Raw genomic sequence first — 7408 nt, forward strand, 5'->3', positions numbered from 1 at the left:
TGATAATAACAGAGACACATTATTATCATCATCATTATTATCATTATTATTATCATTATTATTATTATTATCATTATTATTATTATTATTATTACATAACAGACCTGGCCCACCTAAACTTATAGTGAGGGTGTGCTTGGAAAGCCTGGCAGTGGCCCCGGTCCGCAAGATCTTCAACGCACACCTCGGGAAGAGTTTCAACAGCATTCCGGGGGAGACTTGGGACATTGAGTCACCTCTATTGCTGAAGCCACTGCGTCCACAAGGTGGCTCGTGCCTGTCATGGTGGTAACCCAAGGCCAAGCAGAACACAGATCGGGCAGTGGCTGAAGCAAAAACTCGAGTGTGGAAGAGGTTCGGATAGGCCATGGAAAAAGACTTTCAGACTGCCTCAAAGAGATTCTGGAAAACTGTCAGAGGACTCAGGAGGGGAAAACAATGTTCTACCTGCACTGTGTGGAGTAGAGCACTGTGACTTCGACTGGGAACATTGTTAGGCAGTGGAAGAATACTTTGAGAAACTCCTTAATCCAACTCCCACGTCTTCCGTGGAGGAAGCAGAGTCTGGGGACGAGGGGACGACTCGCCTATCTCTGGGGGCGAGGTCACTGAGGCAGTTAAACAACTCCTTGGTGGCAGAGCCCCTGGGGTGAGTTTCTGAAGCCTCTGGATGTCGTAGGGCTGCCTTGGTTCACAAGCCTCTACAATGTTGGATGGAGATCAGGGGCAGTACCCCTGGCTTGGCAGAGCAGGGTGGTGGTTCCCATCTTTAAGAAGGGTGACCGGAGGGTGTGTTCCAACTATAGGGACATCACACTCCTAAGCCTCCCTGGGAAAGTCTATGCCAGGATGCTGGAAAGGAGAGTCTCTCTGTTAATTGAACCTCGGATACAGTAGGAACAATGCGGTTTTCGTCCAGGCCGTGGAACACTGGACCAGCTCTTTATCCTCTCAATGATACTTGAAGGTGCATGGGAGTTTGCCCAACCAGTCTACATGTGTTTTGTGGACTTGGAGAAGGCATTTGATCGTGTCCCTCAGAGTGTACTGTGGGAGGTGCTTTGGGAGTACGGGGTGTCTGGCCCATTGCTACGGGCCATTCGCTCATTATACAACCGTTGAAAGAGCTTGGTCCACATAGCCGGCAATTTAATGGATTCGTTCTGTGGGTTCGGTGGATGATGGACTCAGTGAGGGCTGCCCTTTGTCACTGATTCTGTTTGTAATTTTAATGGACAGAATTTCTAGGCGTAGCCAAGTGGCGGAAGGCTTTCAGTTGGGTGGTCTTAGAATCTCATCTCTGCTTTTTGCAGATGATGTGGTTCTGTAGCTTCATCGGGTGATGGCCTCCAGCTCGCACTGGAACAGTTCGCAGCTGACTGTGAAGTGGTGGGAATGAGATTCAGCACCTGGAGAGGTGGTGGAGTGGTGAAGTTTAAGTATCTTGAGGTCTTGTCCACAAGTGATGGGAGAAAGAAGCGGGAGATCAACAGATGGATTGATGATGCGGGAGCTGTACTGGTCCATTGAGGTGAAGAGAGAGCTGAGTGTAAAAGCAAAGTTTATCATTGATTTACCACACAATCTGCATCCTTACCCTCACCTATGGTCATGAGCTGTGGGTAGTGACTGAAAGAACGAGATCCCGGACACAAGCAGTGGAAATGGGCTACCTCAAAACGGTGGCTGGCCTCTCCCTTAGATAGGTTGAGAAGTTCGGGAGGGGACTTCTAAGGGAGGGGCTCAGAGTACAGCCACTGCTCCTCCACATCGAACTACTTGAGGTGGTTCCAGCATGCCTTCTGAGCGTTTCCTGTGTGAGGTGTTTCGGGCATGTCCCATTGGGCGGAGGCCCCAGGGCAGACCTAGGACATCATGGAGAGATTATATCTCTTGGCTGGCTTAAGAACGTCTTGGTGTTTTCCCCCATAGCTCCCCATAGCACAAGTCACCATCAAGTGCGGGATCTACCAAGGAGATGCTCTGTCCCCACTGCTGTTCTGCATAGGCCTGAACCCCCTCAGTGAGATCATTAACAAGACTGGCTACGGATACCGACTACGGAATGGAGCAGTTGTCAGCCACCTCCTGTACATGGATGACATCAAGCTGTATGCCAAGAGTGAACGAGACATCGATTCACTGATCCACACTACCAGGCTATACAGCAATGACATTGGAATGTCGTTCGGACTGGAGAAGTGTAGTCGGATGGTAACAAAGAGAGGGAAGGTAGTCAGAACTGAGGGGACTGAACTACCAGAAGGCAACATTGCAGACATAGAGGACAGTTAGAAGTACCTGGGGATCCCGCAGGCAAATGGGAACCATGAAGAGGCCGCTAGAAAGGCTGCAACCACCAAGTACCTGCAGAGGGTCAGGCAAGTCCTGAGGAGTCAGCTGAATGGTAAGAACAAGATCCGGGCCATCAACACCTACGCCCTGCCCGTGATCGGGTACCCTGCTGGGGTAATAAGTTGGCCAAAGGAGGAGATAGAAGCCACTGACATAAAGACAAGAAAGCTCCTTACCATGCATGGAGGATTTCACCCCAAGTCCAGCACCCTGGGGCTGTACGCTAAGCGGAAGGAAGGGGGCCGGGGACTGGTGAGTGTCAGCACCACAGTCCAGGATGAGACAACGAACATCCAAGAATACATTGGGAAGATGGCCCCAACTGACCGAGTGCTCAGTGAATACCTCAGGCAGCAGAAACCCAAGAAAGAGGAGGGAGACGAGGAACCATCATGGAAGGACAGGCCCCTGCACGGTATGTACCACCGGCAGATAGAGGAGGTGGCTGATATCCAGAAATCCTACCAGTGGCTGGACAAAGCTGGACTGAAAGACAGCACAGAGGCACTAATCATGGCAGCACAAGAACAAGCTCTGAGCACAAGATCCATAGAGGCTGGGGTCTATCACACCAGGCAAGACCCCAGGTGCAGGCTGTGTAAAGATGCCCCAGAGACAATCCAGCACATAACAGCAGGGTGCAAGATGCTAGCAGGCAAGGCATACATGGAACGCCATAACCAAGTGGCCGGCATAGTGTACAGGAACATCTGTACCGAGTATAACCTAGAAGTCCCGAGGTCAAAATGGGAGATGCCCCCAAGGGTGGTGGAGAATGACCGAGCTAAGATCCTGTGGGACTTCCAGATACAGACAGACAAAATGGTGGTGGCTAACCAACCGGATATAGTGGTGGTAGACAAACAGAAGAAGACGGCCGTAGTGATCGATGTAGCGGTTCCGAATGACAGCAATATCAGGAAGAAGGAACACGAGAAGCTGGAGAAATACCAAGGGCTCAGAGAAGAGCTCGAGAGGATGTGGAGGGTGAAGGTAACAGTGGTCCCCGTGGTAATCGGAGCGCTAGGTGCGGTGACTCCCAAGCTAGGAGAGTGGCTCCAGCAGATCTAGAGGACCCGAGCTTGAAGGATAAACCGCCCGCAGTGGCGTGCTGGGTGTTATTTTTTTATATATATATATATATATATATATATATATATATATATATATATATATATATATATATATATATATATATATATATATATATATATATATATATATATATATATATATATATATACATACATACATACACACACACACACACTGCATTTGTTATAATTCCTTTGTTATGATTCAGTGTAACACATTTAATATTGAAAGTTAGATAGAGGAAGATCAAACTTTGCATACACAAGAGCATAATAAATTAACAAAAAACAAAATCAGCCCTGAATAATTGCAAAGTAATAAAACTGATTATTTAATTTAATAATTTAATGAGGCAATGTTTCTCTTAAATCTGGTTCTTATGTTAATTCATCATCCATAATAAATCAGCCCCAAAATGTGTTTTTTTTTTAATTGCTTGATTAGCAAAGATATATCATCGTTATTACTTTTGTGCCACATGCACTGCTCCCTGCATTGATCCCTGTACAATTTTTTTCCATCATGTAGACAAATTCTGGCCAAATTTTTATGTACTGAAACTGCGCTATATCTCCTGGGCTCTGACCCAAAGGATCCGTACACTCTTCCCCATCAATGCCAGACAGCTCTGCTGTTGATGCTCCAACTCTAAATTAAAACCAGCTGACCATAGCTGCAGATCTAAAATTTATGGAACTCAAGGATAATCTGCAGAGACAAACAGCAAAGTGGCATCCAGGATTCACTTTAAGATTAATGTACTGTGACATCTAGCATTTACAAATGACTCCAAATATGTCACTGCTACTAATCATACTATGTGATTTCTTTCTGCTGTTACATATTACATACAAAGACTACTATGCTACATTAAAGTAAAGTGTTTACAGGTGGTATCTTTAACAAATGAGGAGTCAAACCAGAACTTGAAAAATTTAAATTAAGAAAACATCAAAAGGAAATGTCTTCACTTTTATGGCATAAACATCATAGATTGGTAGTAGAGGAGATATGAAATGTCATAACATTGGATATGTATAAGGTTGCCATATTATATGTGAATAGCAAATAAGTATAAAATGCATACAGTACATCTGTACTGTACACTGTGCAAACAGATCATCAGGAATATCTTTGATTGTGAAAATTTATCATGGTGCAAATAAATATAGAAGAGTAAAAACTGAGTCTTCCAAAGCATCTAAAAGATACATGTTTTTCGTGTACCCAAGAATATCAGGCCAAAAATGAAATACCCAGCCCCAACTGTAATTCAAACAAAAAATTAATTTAAACTATAATCATTTAAAGAAAACAACACTGAGTAGAGAAACATTTCCAGTCATAAACACTGCAGGTGCTGCAGCATTAAACCACATGATCCAGCAGATTTTGGAGAATGGATGCTGTGGTCTGTCTGGGAGAATTACACATCACTGAAGGATGGCTATGATTGCCAAGACTCAGACAGTAACATGTGCAAGCTTCAAACTTAAGTAAAGCAGAATTTCCTGTGCAGAATCACTGGAGCCATTTGTGCTCCTGGCCAGTAGTTCCTCCATAGAGGGTGAAATTAATGTGATTGGTGTGACTGTGGAGAGGATGATGTCAGGCCTTGGAGATGCCCTTTGAGAGCACAAGCCAAAGAGGCTCTCTCTGTGTGTGAGCTGAGTGACAAGACAGGGAACGGAAACTTGAAACTCTCATGGACGTGTTTGTTGTTGTTTTTTATTTTGAGAGAAAGAGATAGTTAAATATATATATTTAGATGGATATTGATATAGATATATTGAAAACTTCCTTATAATTTGGCAATTTTCTCATTTAAATCTACCTTTACTGTGTAGAATGAAAGTTTATTTGATCTTACATCTAAGCCTTGACTAGCCTCTAACACAGAACATGCACAGTGAGCTCATCCATTACCAGCCATGCTCACAAGAACAATTTTCCAAGGAATCACAAGGGAGTTGGGCAGGAAAAGTGCAACAGATTGTGTAAGTATTATGAGGACACAGAGGAAGGAAGGTTGGGTGCTGGCTATCTCAGTTGCTGATAGCAGTGGCAATACAGAGACATGCACAGCACCTGTTTTATGTACGCATGTGAGCCGTTCCCACATGCACACATAAAACATAAAACACATGCATTTGTAAAAGTGTTATTCATTATGTCTGGAATAACTGACGTGTTCCTTTTACCAAAATTATGTGGAAAACCACCATGGACTGTATAAAATGTAAATATTGAGGTAATAGACATTACCCATGGATTTTGGATGTTTTGAAATCATTCATTATTAGCATTTCCCATAAGTGGGCAAATTTGGATTAGAGGTTGAAGGCTGATTTATGTCATCACTTCAAAAATAGTTTCCTTAGCATAAACAAGAGTACTCAGAGAGTGCAACTCCCCCCTAAGGGCAAGGGCTATACTGAAACTGTGATGTTTTAGAATGTTGTTATGACAACATGCTGACGTCAGCCTGCTTTTATAACAATTTCCGGATGCCAAACCTATAACCTATGACCTTGAAGCATTACATAATAATTTTTTATCTTTACACATACAAGTGGAGGAGAATTCCCTGAAATCATTGGCTTTTATAAGCCGTTACAACATCAGATTTTAAGATATATTCATGCAGCATGCAATTTTGCAAAGCTTTGTGCTGTAATTGTAACACTGTAAAAAATTACACTTGTGTGTACAGCTTTCTCTGTCCCCTTTCATGAGATATATTACTCTATATGGTTTCTAGAAGTTTTTTTCAAGGTCAACTTTAACCTTGGCAGCTAACAATGAGGATCAAGGAAAAATGCGAACCGACTTTGACCCGATGTTCACCTAAATTAAATCAACTCAAGTTGTTATTGGTATCTACTGTTGCATAAAATTAGAACATCGTATCTTGAAAATTGTAGACACTGTATTTGCAGAAGAACAATACGGGTGCAATGCATAGACATAATGCTAAGCAACAGACTTTCATTCACTACAACAGCAAACGGCAAAAACGCGATGGAGTGATTCACTCCAGTGACTCCAGTCTACAGTTGTGAGGGCTAGGAGGCATTAATCAGCTACAGGCCCTCTGTTGGGACACCTTTCAATCAAAGCTGCCATATTCCTAACTCCAGTATTCAGATGGATGAGTTATAAAAAGAAATAAAATCCAAATAAGGGGGGCCACAATTTTTTTGGCATTTCATGTTGGCCTGGTTTTTCAGGAACTGTTCCAGTGCGAGCTGGAGGTTTTTCAGATCCAGAGGTTTCTTAAAAGGGAGGCCTCACAATTTCTACCTGTATATGTTGCTGGAGAAATTGAAACTAGATTAGCATTTTTTTCACATTTTCATTTTATTAGAATGGTATTAACTTTATTTGCCATTGTTGCACACTGTGTAATCTGCAACTGTTTTATTTAGTTGTATTTATTGGTTTAGCCTGTATCACCATCCATCCATTTTCTTCCACTTATCCAATTCAGGGTTGGCCGAAGCCTGCCCCCACCTGTAATAGGACAAGAGGTGGGATACAAACCTGAGTCACATTCACACCTAAAGAATCACCCACTAACATGCATGTCTTTATACTTTGAGAGGAAGCCAGTGCACCCTGAGAGACCCGAAACTGGGGTAGGTCTAGCATGGAAACTGCACACAGAAGGGTGCCAGGTAGGCAGCAGGTTTGAACCCAGGACCTTCTTACTGTGAGACATAATATACCACCCTGCCTGTATCCCCATGTCATTAAAATACTGAAGAAACAATTGCATAAATTCCTTGTCTTTACTTCTTGATTACACAGTAGGTTAGGGGGCTCCGTTTTTCTGTATTTCTATTTGGCTAGTGAGCAAATGTAACTTGACACAGGCCTTAATTTGTGTTTTGTTTTTCATTTGATCAGAAAAAGTGGAAATCCCCTCTATCCCTTTATATGACAGTTTCATTGGGTA

Source organism: Copadichromis virginalis, linkage group LG10, assembly GCF_057382275.1.
Source record: "Copadichromis virginalis isolate Kocher_CV1m ecotype Utaka linkage group LG10, C_Virginalis_male_GT1.1, whole genome shotgun sequence".
NCBI lineage: Eukaryota > Metazoa > Chordata > Actinopteri > Cichliformes > Cichlidae > Copadichromis > Copadichromis virginalis.